This window comes from Pleurodeles waltl, chromosome 3_1 (genome assembly GCF_031143425.1).
Source record: "Pleurodeles waltl isolate 20211129_DDA chromosome 3_1, aPleWal1.hap1.20221129, whole genome shotgun sequence".
Taxonomy (NCBI): Eukaryota; Metazoa; Chordata; class Amphibia; order Caudata; family Salamandridae; genus Pleurodeles; species Pleurodeles waltl.
The window spans coordinates 446,313,734-446,340,417 of NC_090440.1; positions in this window are offsets into that span (position 1 = coordinate 446,313,734).

Consider the following 26,684-nt stretch of genomic DNA (forward strand, 5'->3'; position numbering starts at 1 on the left):
GGCGCAGGCTGGTGCCTGTGGGTGGAGGAGGGCCTTGAACTGCTGTCCAGATGGCAGTCAAACAGTATCAGGGGCACAGGGGCAGGCTGGTGGAGCCAAGTGAAACTCCTGGCCAGAACACGGTCAGGGAGTTACACGGGGCTCCGTGCATCAGCTGCCATTAAGAGGGTGGGGTGGGAGGGTGGAGCAGCTGAGAGGAGGGAGGGAGGGCCAATGGGTGTGCGAGGGGGGCAGGGCCGTGGGGAGTCAGTGGCAGGGGAACAGTGACCGGCCGGAGTCGGTAGCAGAAAAAAACGGGCAGTGAGAACCAGGTAAAAATGAGAACTAAACGGGGGTGGGGGGCAGAGAAGCGCTGAACAACACAGCAAAAACAAACAGCAGTATAAATCAAAGAAACTGATTATGGCAATGCAGAAGGATTATTCAGGGAAGGGAAAACATGGCAAAACCAACAGCAGTATAAATCACAGAAACAGATTATGGCAACACAGAAGGATTACTCAGGGAAGGGAAAACACAGCAAAACTAATGGCAGTACAAAATAGCAGAAACAGATTATGGCAACACAGAAGAATTACTCACACGAGGGCAGCAGGAATAGACTACCACTAGGCACCAGGGATTAGGCGCAAGCGGGTGCCTGCGGGTGGGGAAGGGCCTCAAACTGCTGTCCAGACAGCATTTGAACCGTATCAGGGGCACGGGCAGGATGGTGGAGCCAAGTGAAACTCCTGGCCAGAGCACCTGTGCACCAGCTCCAAGATTTTCAGTTGCTTCTCCCACTTGAACCCAGAACCACCTGAACTTCTCTGGCTGGCGCACAGGACATTTCGATGACCTTGACTTAAAAATAGAAGGTGACACTTGTAAGAGCATTGCCTGATATTACATGCATTTTGAAAGGGTGTCCCTTTGATTCCTACAGTGCGTAATTACACAGAAAAACAGAACATTTTCTAAACTTTGAAAAATCATAACTAAAAGAGAATTTACCTTAAACTGATGATCTTGGTCTTGAAAACTTTATAAAAATCTTAAGTATTTTTTGTAAATTGGTCTTGAGTTATTCTTCAGAGTGTGTGTCCACATTTATTGATACTGTGGGTACAACAAATGTTTAGACATCTCCTAGGTAAGCTGTGAGAAACCTGGGCTGATTGCAAAAGCCTCCTAACTTTTTGTCCCAATTTTCACTTTATTCTGGTGTTCTCCTGACTCTGATGGTGCCCTGGGTACTGCTAACCAGTCCCAGTGCCTGCGAACTGTGTAAAATGAGTGTGCAAATTAAGTTAATTATAATTGGCTATGTCAACCTCCTTATAAGTTCCTTATATATGGTAGGGCATGTAGATTAAGGACCCCAGCAGAGGTGGTGCCCTGCTGGGGTGTCCAGTGTCATTTTAAAGGCAGGCCTACATTCCTGGTACCTCCTACCTTAGGGCCAGGAGTACACTCAACATGACAGACCACCAGCCTGCCTCCATGCCCCTGACCCCAGCTTTACTGCTGTAGGAAGTTTGAGGCCTTCCACCACCCACAGGCGCCTGCCTGTGCCTTATCCCTGGTGCCAAGTGGTCGGCATATCTAGTGGGCTTTGTACTTTGTATTTTGTTTTTGTAATTTGTATTTAGTTTTTGTAATTTGTATTTCGTTTAATGCACTGTTTTTGACTTTACCTATGCCCATTTTCTGCTCCGCTTCGTTTTACTCACTGTAATTTTGCCTGTTTTCAAATTCGGCTCTTACCAGTTTTCCCGACCCTGCAGCTGCGTCCCCTGTGGCCCCGCCCCCCTCACACCCACATTGGCCACTCCCTCCCACCTCCCAGCTGCTCCTCCCTCCCACCTCCCCTTCTTAATCGTGGCCGTGCCCCGGCGCACCTGTCTGCGCCCGTCTGTGCCTGGACCGCGCCCAGAGCCCGTCACCCTGGTCCACACTCCTGCGGCACCCCCAAGCGCCACTACTCCACAGAACTCCTTGCTCTCTACCCCGGCTGGCACACCACCTGCTCCTAGGCCAACCCCAGACACACCCACGGACATTTCACATGCCACTCATGCCACTTCTCCTGTACTCACACCAACAAGCACCACAACAACACCAAACACCCCAATCACCTCAATGGCCTCCTACTTAACACCCCCTCCATCCACAAGCACACCATCGAGCTTTGGGACCTACTCACGACAAACTCTCCAGACATCGCCTTCCTCACTGAAACATGGATGAACTCCTCATCGGAACCCGACATCGCCATAGCCATCCCAGAAGGATACAAAATCACCTGCAGAGACTGTATCAACAAACCAGGAGGTGGAATCGCCATAGTACACAGAAGTTCCATCAAGATTTCCACCAACACCAACAACACCGTAGACAGCGCAGAGCACCTACACTTTCAGGTACACATCAACACCAACACCACCATAAGAGGAACCCTCATGTACAGACCACCAGGATCCGCCCCCCATTCTATGACACCATCGCCGACACTATCTGCTCCCACGCTCTCGCTTCCATGGACTAACTACTTCTCGGTGACCTAAACTTTCACCTGGAGAGCACCCACGACTGCAACTCCACTGCCCTGTTAAACAACCTCGCAAACCTCGGCCTCAAGCAACTGGTCACCTCACCTGCCCACTCAGCCGGGCACACGCTAGACGGCATATTTTCCTCCAGCAGCCACATCGCCTTCACTCACACCACCAAACTCCACTGGACTGAACACCACTGCGTCCACTTCTCCTTCTTGAAGCCCACCACCCACCACCAACATCCTTCCCCCTACCGCAAATGGAACAAAATCTCCAAAGAGCAACTGTTCTACAACCTCGCACAAGCTCCACCCCACAGTACCAACGGCCCCATCCCCGCCGCCCTCAACCTCACACGATGGCTAGAAGCATGCACAGACTCCCTCACCCCACAAAAAAAAAACAACAAGACAGCCCCCTGGTTCACCGCAGAACTTTAGTCTTCCAAACGAGAATGCCGAAAAATTGAGAAAACCTGGCACCAAGAACCCTCAATGAGCAACTTCTCCGCCCTCAAATCAGCCATGTGCAAACATCAACAGCTCATCCGGACCACCAAACGATCCTTCTACAAAGAACGCATAGACGACAATGCACACAACAGCAAGAACTTTTTGCCATCATCAAAGAACTCACCAAACCCAAGTCCTGCGCCATCGACCCTCCACACTTCCAAGACCTCTGCAACTCTCTCTCCAACTACTTCTACCGCAAGATCGCAGACATACACGACAGCTTCATATCGTCATCACCCACCATCACCACCACCGACACAGTCAACACCACAGCACCCTGCCACACCAACGTACTGAACACCTGGACCCCCACCAATGATGAAGAAACCGTCAAAACCATGAGCTCCATCAACTCAGGCTCCCCAACATACCTTTGCCCCCACCACATCTTCAACAAGGCCAGCTAAATCATCATTCCCCAGCTCTGGGCCATCATCAACAGCTCCTTTGAGACCGCAACCTTCCCAGATATATGGAAACACGCCGAAGTCAACGCACTTCTCAATAAACCAAAAGCAGCCCCTGAAGACCTCACAAACTACTGACCTATCTTTCTACTCCCCTTCCCCGCAAAGGTCATAGAGAAGATAGTAAACAAACAACTGTCTCGCTTCCTCGAAGACAACAACATACTCAACGTCTCCCAGTCTGGATTCAGAAAAAACCACAGCACCAAGACCGCCCTCATCACCTGCACAGACGACATCAGGACCAGATTGGACAAAGGTGAAACCGTCATCCTCATCCTCTTAGACCTCTCCGCAGCTTTTGACACCGTATGCCACCAAACCCTTTGAACACACCTCTTCAAAACTGGAAGTCGCCACAAAGCCCTGGACTGGCTCACCTCCTCCCTCTCCGAAAGAACCCAAAGAGTTTGCCTCCCTCCTTTCCGGTTCACAGCCACCAAGACCATCTGTGGTGTCCCCCAAGGATCCTCCCTCATCCCCACCCTTTTCAATATCTACATGGCTCCACTCACCAGCATCATCTGCCCCAAAGGCCTCACCATCATTTCATACGCTGACGACACCCAGCTCATCATTTCCCTCACGAGGAACCCATATACCACCAAGAATAACCTACACGACGGACTCCTCGCCATCGCTAACTCGATGACAGCAAGCCACCTCAAATTGAACTCAGAAAAAACGAGATCATCATCTTTGGTCCCAACAAGACAGTATGGAATGACTCTTGGTGGCCCACCACCCTAGGACCACCCCCAACACTCACCACCCACGCACGCAATCTCAGCATCATACTGGACTGATGTCTCTCCATGACTCAGCAAATCAACGCCATATCATCCTCCTGCTTCAGGAAAGCAAGGCTTTCAAATGCATTCCTTAAGAAACAAGAAGAACAGCCACCCACACCATCACAAGCAGCAGACTGGACTAAGGCAACGCCCTCTACGCAGGGACCACAGCCAAGCATCAGAGAAAACTCCAGCGCATCCAGAACGCAGCCGGACGTCTCATCCTCAACCTTCCTAGCCACAAACACATCTTCGCCCACCTGAGATCCCTACACTGGCCACCCATCAACAAAAGGATCATTTTCAAAATCCTTGTCCACACTCACAAAGCCCTCCATGACACCGGACCGGCCTACCTCAACGAACGAATCAACTTCCACAACCCAACTCAACAGCTCCGCTCCGCAACCTCGCCCTCGCAACACTCCCCACATCCCACACACCACCTCCGGCGGCAAATCCTACTCCCACCTCTCCGCCAAAACCTGGAACTCCCTCCCCACCAACCTACGCAAGACCCAGGACGTCCTAACTTTCAGAAAGCACCTCAAAGCATGGATTTTCAAGCAGTAACCCCCACCCACCCTTAGCGCCTTGAGACCCTGCCGGGTGAGTAGCACGCTTAAGAAATTGATTGATTTATTGATTGACTGGCTGCTTTTAAACAAAAGTTATATGCAAATTCAACCTTTAGAATTAAAAGTAATTCCAAAGTATTAAACTACCTTATTTCTGCATGTAGGTCAGCCCTAAGATGTGCCATATGTGCCCTTAGGGTTGGGTGCAATGTGACTATAAGCAGGGATTTATGAACATTGTTTTATAAACCCTGATGAGGTAAAATAGCCAAATGTGTTTTTTATCTCACCGTAGTGCATAGGCTCCATCGACTAAAATGGGAAGACTTTCTTTTAATTAATAAAGTCCCCACAGTATTCAAATACTTTGAGTTTGGTATCAAATTCAATGTTATAATAAACCCCACAACTTGCCATTTTTGGATTTAATATAACTGGTTCAGGTAAAGAATTTTAAAACTCTACCACAAAGTTGCCAACTTCACCTCTGTAGTGGCCTTCTCTGATTGGCCAGCCTCTGCCAGCCTGACCAGGATGCCTTGATGAGGTGTGAAGTGACCTGGGCTGAACACAAAGGATGTGCCTGGGGAGGAGCTCTGCCTCAGCAGACTGTAGAACAGGATTATGGAGAGCTGCCAAACTGGTTTTCAAAGGAGGGACGGACATCTGGAGCAGAACAGGACCTTCCACATTTCCTGCAAACTCAGTCAACCAGGTGTCCTCTTGATTATATTAGGAGAGGGGTATATTAAGGATTTTTAGCCACATCTGGGGGTGGGATCAGCCAGACCCAAATGTTGGATTTTTCTCCCTGGGATTGATTTTTGCCACACTTCCAGGAAGAGGTCATCCAAGGGGGTAGTGGCCTGCCTGTGAGTGGACAATCGCCCCCTCACCTGATTTTCACCTCAGAGCTTCTGGAAGCTTTGGGTGAGCTGTGGACTTTTAAAGGACCTTCAAAGACCTTCTGGAAGAAGATCCAGACGTTTGGAGAAGTTTGGAGAACTTTTGGAAAAAAGCTCTATAAAGGGACTGACCCACTGTTGAGAGTCAATCCGGCTTACGTCGACCGTGGCTCAGCCTGACTTGCAGGTTTGTCGTGCTGAAAAGCTCTGGAGCCCCAGACTTCCAGGACTTCACAAGGGGCTCCTGGTATAGGCAATCCGATGAAGTTGACTCAAAATCAGCTTGCTATGGATGGTCGTCCATTGTCGGAAAGAATAAGCTCCAAAATAATGACAAAGGCTGAGTGTAAAAAGTTGACCAGGACTTCCTGCACAGCCTATCCAAGGAGGGCTCCAGGGACATCGGATCAAGATTTAGCTTTGGCCCAGATGAATATTTCTGTCCTGAAAAATCATCTTAGAATTCTTTCCTGAGGTCTCCTGTGATGCGTATCCAAAGAGTGGTCCAGGAAGGTCGGATTGGAATGGTGACTTTGTCCCACTGATGAAAATCTTCATGAAAAACACTAAGGGGGTCATTACAACCCTGGCGGACGGTGTTAAAGCAGCGGAAATACCGCACACAGGCCGGCAGACCAAAACAGGGAATTATGACCCTGGCAGAAACCGCCAACAAAGACAGCCACTTTAACACTTCGCCCGCCACGGCGGTACAGACAAGCATCGCGGCGGTCACCGCCAACAGACAGGCGGAAGACAATGTACCGCCCACAGTATTACAACCCGCCAAACCGCCACCTTTTCCGGGGCGGATTCACCGTGGATAAAAACACGGCGGAAACAGCTTTTGCTATGGGAAAACGCTCACCTGAACATATCCCACGAGGAACGAGGAATCCATGGATCCGGAACTCCAAATACTCCCTGCCCTTGTGTTTCTGCTCCTCTACGACCAACAGCTACGTAGGCGCCGCAGACAACGGTGAGTACTGCACCTACGACATGGGGGAGGCAAAAGTTAGGGGGACACCCACCAAACACCCCCACCCCTACCCTCGCATATTACAACATACACACCAATGCATTCACAAAAAATCACAGTAGCAACCCACAATCCCCCCGGAAGAATGAATACACAAAGCGAAAATCGGTCAAACAATGTAATGTGCCAATATACATGTCATACAAAAATATACAGATATATATTTGAAAATCAGTCATAATTATATACAATACGAGAGAGAAGTAGTGCAGATATGTACATAACAATGTCCGTGCACCAACAGTCCAAAAATGCATGGGCGAGGCCCACTAACGATACCTGACCACAATCGGAGAGAACACTGCCGGGGCATCAGATTGAAATACTACAGGCACCTCAGGGGGAAGGGAAAGGGGGCCACCTCAACCAGATGACTGCAAAGCCAGATCCACGACGGGGCTCCATGCCCATTTATTCCATCCTGGGGAGTGCAAAGCCCCAGTCTCTCAAGTCTATACAGTGGGTGGTTTGCCCACTGTGCCATTCTGGGGAGTGCAAAGCCACAGTCTCTCTAGTCTATACAGTGGGTGGTTTGCCCACTGTTCAATCCTGGCGAGTGCAAAGCCACAGTCTCTCAAGTCTATACAGTGGGTGGGTTGCCCACTGTTCAATCCTGGGGAGTGCAAAGCCACAGTCTCTCAAGTTGATGCAGGTCTCTACTGGTACTGGGGGGACTGGTGCCCAGACTGGATGAGTCTCCCCGTGAAAGGTCGTGTCCTGTCACTGTCCCAGCTGCACATGGGATAAGGATGCCTGATGTGGCGGTCCTTTCATTCCTACCCGGTGCATTGCCCTGTTCAGCGATGCTTTGACATAGCGGTTCAGGACTGTTCAGCGGTGCTTTGACATGGCGGTCTTTGCCCTGTTCAGCGGTGCTTTACCATGGCGGTTCAGGACTGTTCAGCGGTGCTTTGCCATGGCGGTCTATGCCCTGTTCTGCGGTGCTTTGCCATGGCGGTCTATGCCCTGTTCAGTGGTGCTTTGACATGGCGGTCTTTGCCCTGTTCAGCGGTGCTTTGCCATGGCGGTTCAGGACTGTTCAGTGGTGCTTTGCCATGGCGGTCTATGCCCTGTTCAGCGGTGCTTTGACATGGCAGTCTTTGCCCTGTTCAGCGGTGCTTTGCCATGGCGGTTCAGGACTGTTCAGCGGTGCTTTGCCATGGCGGTCTATGCCCTGTTCAGCGGGGCTTTGACATGGCGGTCTTTGCCCTGTTCAGCGGTGCTTTGCCATGGCGGTTCAGGACTGTTCAGCGGTGCTTTGCCATGGCGGTTCTGATAAGGACATTGATGTGTGGCATGACGTTCTCTACACTGGACATTGGTGTGTGGCATGACGTTTCATCATTGCCCGGTGGGGCTGTGGCAGCTGGGGCCCTCCAGGGCACTGACTCCGGCGGTGGCGGTGGTCTCATGACCAGTGACGATACTTGGGCCCTCTTGGGCTGTAACTCTGGCGGTGGTCTCATGACCAGTGACGATACTTGGGCCCTCCTGGGCTGTGACTCTGGCGGTGGTCTCATGACCAGTGACGATACTTGGGCCCTCCTGGGCTGTGACTCTGGCGGTGGTCTCTGGACCAGTGACAATACTTGGGCCCTCCTGGGCTGTGACTCCGGCGGTGGTCTCCTGACCAGTGACAATACTTGGGCCCTCCTGGGCTGTGACTCTGGCGGTGGTCTCTGGACTAGTGACGATACTTGGGCCCTCCTGGGCTGTGACTCTGGCGGTGGTCTCCTGACCAGTGACGATACTTGGGCCTTCCTGGGCTGTGACTCCGGCGGTGGTCTCCTGACCAGTGACGATACTTGGGCCCTCCTGGGCTGTGACTCTGGCGGTGGTCTCTGGACCAGTGATGATACTTGGGCCCTCCTGGTCTGTGACTCTGGCGGTAGTCTCTGGACCAGTGACGATACTTGGGCCCTCTTGGGCTGTGACTCCGGTGCTGGTCTCCTGACCAGTGACGATACTTGGGCCCTCCTGGGCTGTGACTCTGGCGGTGGTCTCTGGACCAGTGACGATACTTGGGCCCTCCTGGGCTGTGACTCTCGCGGTGGTCTCCTGACCAGTGACGATACTTGGGCCCTCCTGGGCTGTGAATCCGGCGGTGGTCTCCTGACCAGTGACGATACTTGGGCCCTCCTGGGCTGTGACTCTGGCGGTGGTCTCTGGACCAGTGACAATACTTGGGCCCTCCTGGGCTGTGACTCCGGCTGTGGTCTCCTGACCAGTGACGATACTTGGGCCCTCCTGGGCTGTGACTCCGGCGGTGGTTGCCTGACCAGTGACGATACTTGGGCCCTCCTGGGCTGTGACTCCGGCGGTGGTCTCCTGACCAGTGACGATACTTGGGCCCTCCTGGGCTGTGACTCTGGCGGTGGTCTCTGGACCAGTGACGATACTTGGGCCCTCCTGGGCAATGACTCCGGCGGTGGTCTCTGGACCAGTAACGACAGTGCTGGCGGTTGTGTCGCGACCTCCGGAAATGATGGCGCACATCTCCGCCGTGACACTCACAACAGGCAGGGGAGACTTCCTCTGGCCCTTCCCCATCTTTTGTGGAGTCACAGCTGACTCTCCAATCCCCTTGGAACCCATGTCAGTTGTTTTCCCACCAGGAGTCTTAACACGGTCCCGTCGTCCACTCTCCAATTTTAGAGCCTTTACAGGGGGTGGGCTGCCAGTGCCTTGGCTTCGGGTCCTACTGCCTGCCCTGGTAGCCGGTGCACTCCAAAAACCTTGAACAGGCACCACTGGTATTGGAGGCTTTTTGGCTGAGGCGCTACGACGGGACTGATGAATTGGAGGGGGGGGTGGGGCAAAAAGGTCAACTTTACAGAGGGACAGTTTCTGACGAACACTGTGATGGGTAGCTGGAGGGGGTCTGGGAGTGGAGGAAGAGGAGGTGGTTGTCGGAGGTGTCACTATAGGTGTTTTGGATGCAGGTGCAGGTACTGGAGGCTGTCGTGAGGTGGATGGATGTTGGGTGAGTGATTGCCGGCGTTTGTGTACTTTGGGAGGGGGCGTCACAGACACACTGGGAGAGGACACAGGGGATGTGTAAATGGCAGTGGAGGTGGTGAGTGCAGGTGAGCGGCTTGTGGTGCTGGGTGTCCTGGTGCGATTCATGATGCCTGTAGATGTGGTGCATGCAGGTGTGTGTGTAGACGAGACTGGGAGGGAGGAGGGAGAAGAGGAGGAGGGGGACACAGTGGAGGCAGTGGATGTTGTTGTGTCTGCATGTGGCTGAGGCTTGCGTGAGTGGCTGTGGTGTGTGTGGTGCTATTGTTTGCTTGAGCTACTGGGGTGAGTTGACTTGTGTGCATGCTGGTCTGTAGGTGTGCTTGGGATGGGATGGGTACAGGAGATTGGGTCTGGGTGGAGGAAGTTGGAGGGGGGAGGCTAGACACAGGGACAATGGCTGCCATCAGTGCTGAGGCCAGAGATTGCAGGGTTCGCTGAAGGACAGCCTGACCAGAATGAATGCCCTCCAGGAATGCATTACCGTGTTGCAACTCTCGTTCTACACCCTGGATGGCATTCACAATGGTAGACTGCCCAACAGTGAGTGACCTGAGGAGGTCAATGGCCTCCTCACTGAGGGCAGCAGGGGTGACTGGGGCAGGGCCTGAGGTGCCTGGGGCGAAGGTGATGCCCACCCTCTTGGGTGAGCGGGCACGGGCGAACGCTGAGGGGCTGCTGGGAGGGCGGTGCTGGTAGGGGAGGTGGCGGCTGTACCTGTAGAAGTGGGGTGCACAGATGGTGCCGCCACCACAAGGGAGCTCCCATCGGCGGACGAGTCCGTGTCGCTGGTTGGTGATCCGGTGGCCGACGTGAAGCTTTCCGCGCCCTCCGTCCCACTGGTGCATTCAGAGTCCATGGTGTGGCCATCCATGGCCATGTGGGATGCAGCTCCCTCGTGCTCCGGTGCCACTGTACCTCCGCCTGTTGATGCTGATGTACAAAAGGACAGGGAGAGCAGAAAAAGGGGGGGAGACAGAAGAAAGAGGGTTTTAGTGTTGGCGGACAAAACAAACACAGCTGCCCCCTGCATTACGCCGTACTCCTGCCCTCTGCACATGCAATTTCTGGGATATGGCCTATATGGCAAAGATGGACATCTGCGCACATGGATGCCACAGGGGCAGCTACACCTCGACTTGCCACTCTGCTGAGGTGGGGTAGAGTGCCACATGGCCTACATTACGGAGGGGCCTTGCCTACCTAACTCGCCCTGGCCTAGGGACACCCACAGCCCACCTCCCCCACCCAGACACCTCCACTGCACGCAAAGTCCGCAGAATGAGGCTGTACTCACCCCCTTGTGTCTGCTGTGATGCCCTCAAGCACCCATCCAACTCCGGGTAGGCCACCGCCAGGATCCAGAACATCAGGGGGGTCATGGTGCGACGGGCACCCCTCCCACGTTGGGAGGCCATCCCCAGCTGAGCCTCCGCTGTCTTCTTGCTGCAGCGGCGAATGTCCTCCCATCTCTTACGGCAGTGGGTGCCCCGTCTCTGGTGGGCCCCCAGGGTCCGGACCTCCTTGGCGATGGCACGCCAAATGTCCCTCTTCTGGTGGGCGCTGACCTACATGACATGCACAAGGAAAGAGGAACAGTCATTACCAAATGCACCGTCGTTGTGAGTGGCCCCCTCCCTACTCTGGCCATGTGGCCCATTCATTCCCATGCATTAATGTTCTATGAACTCTGCCCCCTTCCCTCTTCCACCCATCCCTCTCCACCCAGGCCTAGCCCATACAACGTGCTCCCTGTGTACTAACCTGTTGGTCTGGAGGACCATAGAGTAGCGTGTACTGGGGGAGGACCCCGTCTACCAGTTTCTCCATCTCCTGTGCAGCGAAGGCAGGGGCCCTTTCCCCAGACGCAGCAGCCATCGTCGCTTCCAGACCGAGGTCACAGCAGCACTTGCAGTGTAGGTCCTCTCCTGTCGAGGGTCAGGTATATAGTGATTGAAGAGATAGAAAATGGCGGTGACGTCCGCGGCGGTGCGCATCATCACCGCCAGCGCACCTGTTCATTGGCTCCTGGGACCCATAGGGTCCAGTGTTAACCAATGCAGCATTGCGCCACGGTCTATGACCGCCTACCGCGATGGTGTGCAACGCCAGCGCACTTACCCCACAATCCCATTGTCCCACTTTAGAGGTCAGGCAGCCGCCATTTCAGGGGCCCACATGGCTTCATTTCCTACTGCGTCACACATAGCTAGGCCTACACTCAACACACATACAGGAAGGGTTTTGTGGGTGGTGTATTCTTGTGTGTGACTGTGGTTACATACCTGGAGGAATAATGACTGGTTCTTCGCTGTTGTCCTTCGTAGGCACCGTCTGCTGGGACATATGAGAAGATGGCGGAATCCTCCGGTGTACCGACCGCTGGTGGACCTGTTGACAATGGAAAAGCGACATGTCATCGTAACCTACCGGTTTGACCGTGCCACAATCCAGGAACTATGTACCCAGTTGGAGCCAGACCTGATGTCACCAATCCGCCATCCGACTGGAATCCGCCCTGACGTGCAGGTGCTGTCAGGGCTCCATTTCCTTGCAAGTGGGTCTTTTCAGACAACAGTGGCCATGGCATCAGGGTTGTCCCAGCCTATTTTTTCCAACGTGTTGTTCAGAGTGTTGTCTGCCCTGCTGAAACACGTAAGGAGATAAATCATTTTCCCTCAGGTGGAGGATTTGCCTACAGTGAAAGGTGACTTCTATGCCCTTGGACATATCCCCAACGTCATAGGTGCCATTGATGAGACCCATGTAGCTCTGGTCCCCCCCAACAGGAGTGAGCAGGTGTACAGGAACAGGAAGAGTTATCATTCGATGAATGTCCAGATGGTCTGTTTGGCAGACCAGTACATCTCGCAGGTAAATGCAATGTTCCCTGGCTCAGTGCATGACGCCTACATCCTGCGGAATAGCAGCATCCCTGATATGATGGGTCAACTCCAGAGGCACCGTGTATGGCTATTGGGGGACTCTGGTTACCCCAAACTGTCCTGGCTATTGACTCCAGTGAGGAATCCCAGGACCAGGGCAGAGGAACGCTACAATGAGGCCCATGGGCGGACTAGGAGGGTGATCGAACGCACCTTCGGCCTCCTGAAGGCCAGGTTCAGGTGCCTGCATAAGACAGGTGGATCCCTATTCTACTCACCGAAGAAGGTGTGCGACATCATCATCGCCTGCTCCATGCTCCATAATTTGGCTTTGCGACGCCAGGTGCCTTTTCTGCAGGAGGATGATCCCGATGACGGTGTTGTAGCAGCTGTGGAGCCTCTGGAGCCTGTGGACAGTGATGAGGATGAAGCTGATGAAGAAGACAACGACAACAGGGAGTCAGTCATACAGCAATATTTCCAGTGAGACACAGGTGAAAACATTTTCATTTTTAGCATTACATTAACTTTCACATGTCTACCTCTATCCTGTTTTTCGATTTAAATCATTATTTGGTAACTAAGTTGTACCCTCCCGTTACGGTTTCACAGGAGTGGTTACCTACGTGTCAACTGCTTGCATCCTTCAAGGGCTTGTGATGTGTGATATAGGTATGTTAGCTTTACAATGGTACACCCATTATGACACTGTCAGTGATAATACATTTTTTATAAATCACAGACTGACTCCTGATTGTTTTGTGTTTCAAGGGTGTTTATTGAAGTGCTCAGAAATAGGAGGGGGTTGTAAAATGTGTATGGGTGATGGTGGAGGAATGTCCATGGCAGAATCCAGTCTATTAGTCTCACAGGTGCACTGCCCATCTGGGCTTAGGAAGTGGAGCTGGGGCAGTTTAAGTATGGACAGGGTAACAAAGTCGGACAGTGGGGTGACAATCAGGGTGGTGTCATTTCCTGGCGGGGGTCTTGCCATCTTGCTCTGTCCTGTTCCTGGATCTCAGGGACCGCTTGCGTGGTGGTTGTCCGTCTGCAGGGGGTGGGGTGCTGGTGTGTTGGTCCTGTGGTGGGGTGTCCTGTCCACTAGCGCCGGCGGAGGTGGTAGGCAGTTCATCGTCCTGGCTAGTGTCAGGGGCCCCTTGGAGTGCCACGGTGTCCCTCAAGGTCTGCTGTATGTCCTTCAGCACCCCTTCGATGGTGCCCAGGGCGGAGCTGATGGTCCTGAACTCCTCCCTGAACCCCAAATACAGTTCGTCCTGCAGGCGCAGGGTCTCCTGCAACTTGTCCAGGACCATCGCCATCGTCTCCTGGGAGTGGTGGTATGCTCCCATGATGGAGGAGAGGGCCTCGGGGTGAGTGAACCTTTGGCCAGTCCGCCCCCTGTCGCACAGCAGCCCTCCCAGTTCCCCTGTGTTCCTGTGCCTCCGTCCCCTGGACCGTTTGCCCACTACCACTGCCCCCAGGTCCCTGTTGTTGTTGGGGTGGTGGGTTACCCTGGGTGCCCTGAGGTGGTGGACACACCGCTGATTGACCTGTCCTGGGTAGGGAGGTTTGGGCCCGCTGGATGGGTGCTGTGCTGGTATTTCCAGAGGGTGGAAGGTCGGTGTTGGGCTGTGCCTGTGCAAGGAGAACCGACTGCCCCGAGGCCCACGATGGTCCGGGCTGGTCATCAGGATCCTGTAGGGCAGAGCTGCTCTCGTCACTGTGGGCCTCTTCTGGGGGTAGAGTGGTGTTGTCTGGACCCTCTGGTGTGGTGACGGTCCTTCGGGTTCCTGCAGGGGCATAAGAGCATGATTATTGCATGTGTGTGTGTAATGGTGTGCAATGGGTGGGTGTTTGTGTACCCCAGTGCAAGCATTCCTGTGTGTGGGTTTGTGTGGTGATGGTTGGGGGGGTGTCATGGGTATGTGCAGTGGGCATGCTTTAGTGCTGGGTGTCCATGCTTAGTTGTGTCATGCAGGGCTTGGTGTTGGGATGGGTGGTTGGTGTCACGGGTACATTAGTGAGGAGTTGTAGTGATATGGGAGAGGATGAGGGAGGGGGTGTGTGATAGCATGCAGGTAGGGTGGGGGATATGATAGTTAAGATTTGACTTACCAGTGTCCCATCCTCCACCGACTTCTGCGAGGCCCTCAGGATGCAAGATGGTCAAGACTTGCTCCTCCCATGTTGTTAGTTGTGGGGGAGGAGGTGGGGGTCCGCCGCCAGTCTGCTGTACCGCAATGTTGTGCCTAGAGACCGTTGAACGCACCTTCCCCTGTAGGTCATTCCACCTCTTCCTGATGTCCTCCCTATTTCTTTGGTGCTGTCCCACGGCGTTCACCCTGTCCACTATTCTGCGCCATAACTCCATCTTCCTGGCTATTGATGTGTGCTGTACCTGTGAGCCAAATAGCTGTGGCTCTACCCGGACGATTTCCTCCACCATGACCCTGAGCTCCTCCTCAGAGAAGCAGGAGTGTCTTTGGCGTGACATGGGGTGGTGTGGGTTATGTGTGGGGTGGTGTATGTGGTGAGTGTAGTGGTGTGTGGTGTTTTGTGCGTGGATGTTGTGTGGGTGATGGTGTTGTGTGCCTCTGTGTAGTGGGGTTGTCTATTCTGTGCTCTCTCTCTGTTGCCTTCGTCTCTAATTTTTGGTAGTAGGGGTTTGTGGGTGATGTGGGTGTGTGTTTTATATTGTATTGGGTGTGTGGGAGTGGTGTTTGTATGTGTCTCAGGTGTGTGTATTTGGAATTGTCCAATGTGGCGGTGTTTTGGAGATGTGTGTGTATCTTGAGCGTGGCGGTGTGTACCCCCAATGGAATACCGCGGTTGAAAGACCGCCGCGTGGATTCATGGGTCGTAATAGCATGGGCGTGTTTCTGTTGGCGTGGAGGTGGAGGATTTGTTACCGCCACTTTATCACTGACCTTTGGTGTAGCGGTGTTGTGTGGGTGTCTGAATTTCGGCGGATTCCAAGATGTGTGTCATAATAGCTGTGGCGGAATTCCGCAGCCGCGGCGGTGTATTGGCGGTCTTCTGCACGGCGGTAAGCGCCTTTTACCGCCAATGTTGTAATGACCCCCATTGTCCAAAGGTAAACTTTTGACTGAAGCCTCCCACTTGCTGTAGCCGAGCAGGGCTTCATCATGGTTGGCCTCAAACTTTGCTTTTGACCTGGTCTGCTGCCACCAGATGACCAGTTTAGCACTTTTAGGTGGCCATTATCACCTTGGCGTTCAGGTTACCGCCACGCCGGCAATGGCAGTAGTACCATCGCCAGGCTGATGGTACCGACCGACCAATAATGACCATGGAGGTGATCCCTGCTGTAGTGAATCCTAGTTTGTTTTAATGGGATAACAGGAGTTATAGTCACCTAGTGACGTTTAACCAACTTAGCTTGCTCTGTCTTAGCCAATTTAATTATTTAATTCATCTAAGATGGCTGCCTTGTTTACAGTTAGGCCACTTGTTATGCTTTGTATTATCAGTGTCACTGCACTAAGGCGTCAAGCTCAAGCAACAAAGACAAACAAACAGTACGTGTTCACACTTCAGGACTTTCCCTCTCTATACTTTCGAGGAATTGTTTATATTATTTGCCGTCCCAAGCATGTCTGTTATCTATTGTTTGGGAACACACCTACGTCAGGGGTCCTGGTAGATCTGTATAAATACATCACACTTTAGACAGATAATCAAAGGTATTCTGACCGGAGGGCATCACCACCTTCGCTGATACCGATGCTGCACGTCGTCTTGACGCTGACTCAGTCTTCGTGTCCCTGCGGAGTCTGAGATAGAGACCTCATTCCAAGGTAATGAGGGTTGGGGGCTCCTCTCATGGACATGGCATTGGCAGATTAGGTTTAACAAACCCAGCTCTCCTTTAGGTAGGAGGTTAGTCCTATCACATTAGGGTATTAGGGCATATTACACCTCTTATGTCTCTTACACGCATTGCAAGATGGTGGGGGTCTTTGTAATAATGACTCTCGTCTTCACAATTGTATTTATTGCACTGTTTGTTATCCTAATCATTGCAGCCCATGCAACATCTCGCAAATTGCAGTTGTGTTAAATAAAATCTATTGAAACTTTACTGCATCATTGTCATTGACTGTGTTTGAATGAGACATAGGCACTCATTACAACCCTGGCGGTCCAAGACCGCCAGGGCTGTTCTGGAGGAAGCACCGCCAACAGGCTGGCGGTGCTACCCTGGACATTACGACTGCGTCAGAAGAGCCGCGGTGGCACTGCCGGGGCTGGCGGATTCCCACCATAATGGACCCGGCGGTTGTAATCCACCAGGGCAGCGCTGCCCAGGGGATTACGAGTTGCCCTACCGCCAGCCTTTTCCTGGTGGTACGGGGAGTTGCGGGGCCGTGCAGGGGCCCCCTGACAGGGCCCGTGCAGGTTTTCACTGTCTGTTATGCAGACAGTGAAAAGTGTGACGGGTGTAACTGCAACCATCGCACGGCCGCAATACCGCTGGCTCCATTTGGAGCCGGCTCCTGTGTTGCGTCTGAGATCCCCGCTGGGCCGGCGGGCGGAAACTAGGTTTCCGCCCGCCGGCCCAGCGGGGATCTCCAAATGGCTGTGGCGGGGGTGTGGCCGCATTGGCGGCCGCCCGGCAGTCCGATCCTGGCGGGTGGCTTCAGCTGCCCACCAAGGTCGTACTGAGGGCCATATTGTATCTGTGAGAAAAGGGTAATCTCTGTTTAACCACGACACTCCCTGAGATGTCTTACTCTCGAGTCCAGGCGTAAAGGCTACCACAAATCACCTTTTACTATTGTGTTTTTGGTGAGGTGCTGCTAGTGAGCCGGTAAGTTTGGGACGACAGTTGCGACTTGTAGGATAGGCATAGTCATCTACCAACAAAAGTACTGTCATCCTTAAACCAGCTGTCTTGCCTAGAGCAAGAGTCCAAACTATGACACTCCCATAGACAGCCAATGTACCACACCAACCGCCAGTGAGAAACAACCACTGAACATGGTGGTAGCCACCTACCGGCAGGCTAATGACAAGGATCCACCCACCATATTATGACATAGCACACTGCCAGGATTTCTGAGGCGGTAGCAATGACACCTAAAGCCTGGCTGAAACACATCATATAAAAGGAGACACTCACCTCCAGGGGCACAGAGGAGACTGAAGCCACCATGGAACCTGAACTACAAGTCTTCCCGATGCTGTACCATGCCATTACCATCATGGAGCACCAATGTCGACAAAGACGACGACAGTGAGTACAGCCGCCTAGCACACAAAGGAGGTAGAGAGGGAGTAGAGAGAGAGACACACACACACGCACAACACACACCATACACACACCGGACACCCAGAACCAGCTGCAGATTAAATCAACTGTAACAGTACCCAGGATCAAATAGAGCCAGGACACATACCTCTGTTCCAACCACTGTAATCATGTTGGATGAAATTTCAAAATACAAAAACATGCACAACTGCATATGTACATGCAGGCCCAAAGGCTAGTTCAAAGACTTTAAGGCCCACAGGGCAAAATCCAATCCAATCTTGACTCCTGACAACATCTAGACTCCACTGTCCAGCGGCATAATGTTGGAAATGGGAAGGCACCTCAGGGGTTAGGAGTTTGGGTGGGTGGTGGGTGCTTCCCATTGGGAGGGGGCTCCTAGCCCACTGGTTCTGGAGGGAGTTCCTTGTCTACTGGTTCTGGAGGGGGATCCTTGCCCACTGGTTACTGAGGGGGCTCCTAGCCCACTGGCTCTGGAGGGGGGTCCTTGCCCACTGGTTCTTGAGGGAGCTCTTTTCCCACTGGTTAATGAGAGGGCTCCTTGCCTACTGGTTACTGAGGGGCCCCCACCAGATGTGGGATGCGTGAAAAAACAAAAATGTCAGCCTTCACATGGACTAAATCCCCACATCGGGGAAACTGGATGTAGCTGTCCAGGTTTTTCAGCATTGCTGAGAAGACATGCTTCAACACCAGACTGAACATAGGTTGGGACATGCCAGCTGATCGGGCCACTGTATGTTGGAAGGACCCTGTGGCTAGGAAGTGCTATAGTGACATGACTTGTACAATGGGTGTTATGCTGGTTGGAGAACTAACAGCTGATATCCGATCTGGCTCCAACTGACAGCATAAGTCCACAATTGTTTGCCTATTCAGATGATATAGCACGATTATGTGGGGTTCTTCCATTTTCTGAAGGTCTAGCAGTGGATGGTAGACAGGAGGTTGTCGCCTTCTCCCTCTCCCGGGGGACCTGTCCACAGACATACATGGCAAGACAGGATAAGCATATTTGTGAGTGTAAAAATCCTTTTTTACAGGTATGATGCAATTTTTACAGCCCAAAGCAGCATTTCAGGCAACCAAAATGGCAGCTGCCTGACCTAATCCACTAGACATTAAAAAGAGCCCGTGACCACCCGTGGAAGTCATCTGGCGGCGGACACAGCCATAGGCTAATAGGCCAATGGCTGTGTCTGCTGGTGGTGATGATCACGTACGTGACAACCATGTTCTGCAGTTTCACTCAATGGACTCCAGACACTGCTGCCAGAAAAACCTTCACAACATGAGCTGTTGTGCCACCTCTAGGAGAAATCATGCCAAGTCCTGTAGGTCATAGGACTCCTGCCTTCTCTCCAGAGAGGCTAGTAACTGAGGTCTTACCCCTGTATGATCAACTCTATGGCTCACAGAAGAGCAGGTAAGTTCCTCATGCACACAATTTTCTCTGTACTTTACCCTCCTTTCACTTCTCACAGGGTTGAATGTGCACATGTGCACCAGTTTGATTACTTATGTGCCTGTAGTTGCAGTCTGTGTTGCATCAACGGGAGGGACAATGTGCAGGTATTGGTGGACAGTGCCATATGTTACGTTCAGTCACATTGTGGGTTTTTGGGGTCCTAGATCCTCCTTGTTTTGGATGCATATATCTAGGTTAGAAGACTTAACTGCCATCCATTCACATCTCTTTCCTTATGATTGTTGTAAATGTCAGACAACATGTATGTACATGACAGCATGAGCTGTGCACGTATGATGTAAGAGTCAGTTGAGAGTCAAATGAGCAATGTATATAGTGCCACAGATATTGCCAACTACATCTGCCCTTGCTAAACTGTTGTTTGGAAGGCATATCATTGCTCACTGGGCCCTTCAGGCCACCACACATACTACATGCCTAATTACTGCTGGCTACATGGTTTACTGTCATGCATGGAGGTATTGAGAATGGAGTGTCATGTAGGTTCTGTCAGCTCAGCCTGCAGAGACAAGGGCTTGTCACATGCATCTCCCAGTATGGGACCTATTCCAGGCTGTGGGAAAGTCACTGTGGCTATGCAACTGTGGCACTGTGCCCAATCCCTGTACCCCACCAGATCCTGTCATGTGGCCAATATGTGGCTCTGGTGGCAACCCTGCCGTAAATGCCTCATTCCTTTGACTAGATTAGGAATGTGTACAGGGGTAATTCATTAATCTAGTCCATATGTGCACTTTGCATCAATGTCAGTGTGTTTTAGACTCATGACAGGACCCTTGCTCGCACACCAATGTTGTAACCTTCACACAGGTCATATTTGTCCTGTGGAGGCTTATTGCATAACTGACAATCCCACAGCACACACGGTGTGTTGATTCCCGGGAGGCCATGCATATATGACTCAGTAGATTAGTCACATAGCAGAAACTGTACAATGCATTCCTTTGTTAGCTGGAAGCCATCCATATAGGATGAACACATATGTCCAACTCAATGTTCTGTGGTAGTGTAGAACCCCAACCTATGAAGTGGCATGAGTCTGAATTTGTTATTACACATTTTTACACATTGGCAAGGAATACTCACCATGCCAGACCCTTGATTATTACTCAAGTGTAACATTGGAGTTTGCACTATGGCAGTTGACTGTAGTAACTGCACGCAGTGAGTCATTCTCTCAGAGTGTAAATGTGTTGGTCCATTCATGCCTAAGGAGTTTACCCTTCAGAAGCCACACAGGTTTGGAGTGTGTCATAGTGGCTTACATAAGAGTACATGTTGCTAGAGCATAGGCTACCTGATGTCACTGAGCTTACTTAGACATTGTAGGCCATGAGCAGGATAGTGAGTTAGTTTGGAGATGGAAATATATATTTGTGTAGTCGTGTTCCTGTACATGTTGGCTTGAGTGTGTGTTACACTTGGGGAGTATTGACAAATATTAACGAGCTAGCATTATGTTACAGACACGTATGTAAGTCAACCATTTGTGCTAAAACTCGTGATCATGTTCTCTTGATTTGTCTTTTACATCCATGCAGATTAATGCTCATTAAGAAGACACTATGGAGAGCCATCACCCGGAAGGTGCGGCCGTAGGGGTGCACAGCCGATGGAGCAGCCACTGCAGGATAAGGTGGGAGGACCTGATACGCTGGGCCTTGAGGATCACCGCGCTCTAGCTAAGGATGTCCTCCCAATGTGAGTCAGATGCCCATCGAACCATGACCCCCCAATTGCCTACATTCTGTCCGTGGCCTATCCAGAGCCACATCATCCACAAGGGGCTGGGTACAGGGCACATATTTGCCTGTCAAATTGCCAATTGAATGTATTGGGTTTTGACAGCTACCCCTGACAATTAAGGATGACCCATGTGTCACACAGTTGATGAGTGATTGTTTGTGAAGACATGTCATGAGTTGTATACTGATGTGCCTTACCTATTGCCCCAGGGACCTAGGACACAACTGTGTACAATCCAAAAACCACTTGCTCTTCAGGGACGACATATGGCTGTGTACATTGACCAATCAAGTATTGTTTATTGTTGTAATGTGGATAAACTCTGTGCAATAGACCATTATTCCCCAATGGTATAGGCCCAACGTAAGGAAGTGATGGATCACTGTCCTTAGCCATGTGTCTGGGTAAATGAGTATTTTGGCATCTGCCACCCAGAGGGCAGTTGTCTACAGTGTATGATGGATGTTGGTACCTCACTGCAGTCTGTAATGTAAAGATGGCCATTGCACATGATAGAACCTACATTGTACTTTAGATACAGTTACCGATCAATACTTTCCCTTGGTAAGCTGGGAATGTCCATTGACATGATTTATGTGCCATCATTGTTGCCTACATCATTTGTGCCCATATATCAGCATGTGTCCCTTTCTCTTTTGAAAAACATGTGTATGCTACTGTTTCATGCATGGTCTACCTGTGTTGAGGGGATAATTTATGTAATTCCTCACATATATGTGCATGACAACCAGTGAGTGGAATAGGACATTTACAATGGGGGTACATTTCATGTTGTGTCACAGACAGCAATGTACCACCGTTGTTTATTGGGTGACACATTATCTCATGCATCATAGCATATCATGTACAAGTGCAGTAGCAATGAGGGACATGGCAGGTAGGCCTAGAGTTTTGAGCCAAAATGTGCATTTCTATGTACTTGATGTAGCGTCATGTGGAAAATTGCACTGCACATGTGTAATGGGTAAGGTTTGTGACCTGACTGTTGGCATACATCATGGAGTGACTTGCAGTTATGATGAAATCATATGTGTTTGAGTACATGCATTCATCCACAGACAGACATCTGCATGAGCATAATGGAGACAACAATATAGCTTTTAATTGGGCAATATGTTGATGGTCTTCAACAGGTACTTGCAAGTCTCCAACATGCAAGATACTAATGGCATCTACTGATGCTCTTGGAGGATATCATTGTAAGAGGTGCCAGACATTAGTGGTGACTACCTTGGGGCTTGCTGATGTATTGTGTTGTGGATTTTGGGGACATCTCTCTCTAACATATTGCACATGATGTCTACAGTGTCCATTCCCATACTACGTGTGTGGCCTATCTGAGCAATATTAGTGCTAGCTCTATGACTCTAATGGGACAAATATCACTTGGTGAAGTGTGCATAGTGGAACTGCTTCCAGTGTGGCATGAGCATTTCCATGTCACTTTCTCCTGGCTATTGTACTTTTGTCAGCAACATGACAGGATGTTGTCACATCATTTCTTATTGGTAGGTCATTATGTATGTGACAAATAAATGTGTGCATGACCTTGTGTGGGATCTGTGAGAATGTATTTGGGATTGGCCTACTTTGTATGACAACCGGTAACTGAGGTCTGTTCCATGGGACAAAGCTTTGAGGGTGATGAGGTCTCCTACTTGTTGAATAGTTACTGTGATTGCACAACTTCAGCCATGCAATTGTAGTTGTCTGAGATCCTGTGGGCAACTGTTGACAGTTCGGATGGCATGCATGCATATAATATGGCACATGTATGGGCTACTTAGGTGATATAATGGTAATGTTTGCTAATCAGAGCTGTTCTTCAAGTGGGAAAAGGGACATGTAATGATCCTATTTCTCTTTGTACTTGCAACATCATCACAAGCAAGTGGTGGGGCATATCTGAGTAGGGACGTATCTGACCAAAGAACTTCGGGTCAAGATACCATGAACACAGAGGGACCCAGTGGCCAAGAGGGCAAGAGGAGTGTGAAACGGGAGACCTGAACATCCTCTTCATCATTGGATTCTTCTTCCAGTGGACACTCCCCCATGGTGGCAGACCCATCAGGGAGTCTCCCTGTACCATCTATGTCTGCCACCCCATGTTCTAGAACTGACCTCCCTATTGCTCCTCACTGTGCCCGCTCACCCAAGAAGGGAGAGTCTCCTTTGTCACAGGCAACTCCTCCCAACCCCTGTGACCCCTTCTGTCCTCAGTGAGGAGACTATTGACCTCCTGAGAAATATATCTGTGGGTAAGACAGCTGTTGTGAATGCCATCCATGGAATGGCAATCCATCTTCAACAAATTAATGCATTGCTGGAAGGCATTCATTGTGTAATGTCTGGCCTACAGAGATCTTTTCAGGCTCTGACATACACACTGACAGCAGACGGTCACACCCCCACCTTCCATGCCCCCTCCACCTCCCTCTTCCCAGTCCAAATCCCCCTTCCCTACCTACCCATAGTACACAGACTGATCTGCACTGATCTACCTCAAAACCCAAAAGCAGTACACACAGACACAAGCACCACGAAACACACTGGCATGCAAGCAAACCTCAGACAGAACAACAGTCACCACTTTCCCAGACACCCCACCTCGCCCAGCGCAACATACACATCATCAAGCATACCCACAGGAACAACAACAACAGTCAGTAACACATCCACCACACCCAGCATACCTACAGACACCACACCAACAGACACCCAGATATTCACCTCAAGCACCATACCCGCAGAAATGACCCAGACACATAGGCCCTTATTACAACCCTGGCAGTCAAAGACCGCCAGGGCTGTTTTGGAGTTTGTACCGCCAACAGTCTGGCGGTACAAACTCAGGCATTACAACAGCAGCGGAAGTGCCTCGGTCGCACAGCCGGGACTGGCGGTTTCCCGCCACTTTTGTCCCAACGGTTCCCTGCCACTTTTGTCCTGGCGGTTTCCTGCCACTTTTGTCCCTGTGGTTGTAATCCCCCAGGGCAGAGCTGCTTGCAGCGCTGCCCAGGGGATTACGAGTCCCCCTCCCGCCAGCCTTTTCATGGCGGTATGAACCACCATGAAAAGGCTGGCGGAAAGGGGAGTCGCGGGGCTCCCTGCCACAGCCCCATGGAGCTCTTCACTGTCTGCTATGCAGACAGTGAAAAGCACAACGGGTGCAACTGCGGCTCCATTTGGAGCCAGCTCTCGTGTTGCAGCTGAGATCCCTGCTGGGCCGGCGGAGATCTCCAAATAGACCCCGCAGGAGTGCGCCAACATTGGCGGCCACCCGGCGGTTTCAACTTGGCGGGCGGCAATGTTGAAATAAGGGCCATAGACTTCCACCACTACCAGCAGACCCACAGACACCACCCCAACTGACACACATACATCCACCACTCCATTCCCAAGCACATCCACTTCCCAGACCCCAAGACACACAAACGCACTCACTCACCCATGCCATAGAAACCCACCAAACACAAGCATACCTCCCAGAAACACGCACCTATGACATTCACACCAACACTGCAGACAGCCACTCCTTCGACCTCCAAATCTCCATCCCCTTCTGCTGACCATCCTTGTGTCCCTAAGAACCTTTTATGTTACACCTTGACCTTACTCCTGTTCCCTCCACCCGTGTTCCAAACCTCAGAGGACCTCACCCACATCCCAGCTCCTCCATTCTATCTCCAAGGCTTCCCCTGCCCACCTGAAGGCACCCATAACCCTAGTCTCAGGAATAAGCCCACCCCTCCATAAAAGGAGTCCACTCATCTCAAACCAAAGACCAACCCCCTCCCAAGTCCGATCCCCCACCAAAGATGATCCCTGACATAACTGCCTGCCCACTATATGCCCCTTCCTGTTCAGGTTCCATGGCAGTTACCAGTCAAGTGACAGCACCATCATCTGCCTGAGCCAATGCACATGGACTGGCCAACGGCCTTGGACTTTTCATATTTAGAATTTAATAAATCCAAACAGTTGTTTTTTTGGGGGGTATACATTTGTCCTACAATTACTTTTTTGCCTTCGTTGTGCTCCTTAGTGACTTGTGTTGCCTGCCTACAGTTGTGTGTGTTTCAGTGTGATTCTGATCCATTTGCTGTTGTTTACATCATCTGACTTTGTTGACTGTGCTGGTGTCCCCCAAGACAAGGGTATATATTGGCTGCATGGCTATGTGGGTGTAAATGCAATGGTGGTGTCATGGCATTGTGTACTGTTTGGTATGGTAAGTATTTCATCTTGTGTTGTCCAATGTGAGCATGTATGGTGTTAGACCTGACCTCCTGATATGCATTATGGATTCATCTGATGTGTGTCAGCTTGAGTTTTGTTTGTGCAGACATGTAGGCCCGTATTTATACTTTTTTTAGCGCCGCATTTGCGCCGCTTTTTGACGCAAAACGGCGCAAACCTACAAAATACAATAGCATTTTGCAAGTTTGCGCCGTTTTTGCGTCAAAAAACGACGCAAATGCGGCGCAAAAAAAGTATAAATACGGGCCGTAGTTTGTTCAATAGTGCTGTCTTTGTTTGCATTTAGCTTTGTGTACTTTGCAGCTACTTCATGTAGAGGTATGTCCCATGCAGTTGGAGTTGTATATGTTCTGTTAACATGCACTTTCATATTGTTTAGATAGGCGTGTCATTTGGGCCTAGTATTGTTTGTACCTGAAGGGGCAGTTCCTGTGCAAATGTTGTTTTACGGGCAGTTGAAAGATGATATGTGTCCCAGTGCAGCATCCTTCCCTGGGTGTTCCTGCAGGCCCCATCCCAATTCTGCAGGTATTGTTTGCAAAGTGTGGTTGGGATATTTGTCTCTCTGACTATTGTGCATCACATTGTCTTTCCATTGTGTTCAAAAGTGGGTGATGTGTGGGTCCATTACAGGGCTGTTTACTGGGAGTGGTGTTCCATGCCACATCCATACATATGTGTGTTGAATGTGACAATAGTCCATGGCATGTGTGCAATGTTGGCATGTGAGTTGCATTTGAATATGTGATCTTTGTCTGTTGTTGGAGTTGTATGAGACAATGTTGTGTACACTTCACGATCCCTGTGCCTGAGAAGGTCAGATGTGTGTTTTTGCTTAGTGTTGCAGTACAGTGTGAGTGACTTTCCCAAAGGGCATATTGTTACTGTTCAAGTATCATATGGATGACGGCACGATGATCTATTGTTGAGCTTACTGACACAGGTAGGTGCGTGTAGTTATGGTTGGTTGTGTCCACAGTGGCATAGATTTTGGGGTCCATCAATGAGCAGCAGCAGCAGCACGGCATGTGTGATGGGCTCTGTGGTAGCACCACACATGTAAGACTGCCTGCAGGTGAGTTCCTCCCTTTATACTATCTGTTTCTGCCTGATGAGATGTGGTGGTTGGAC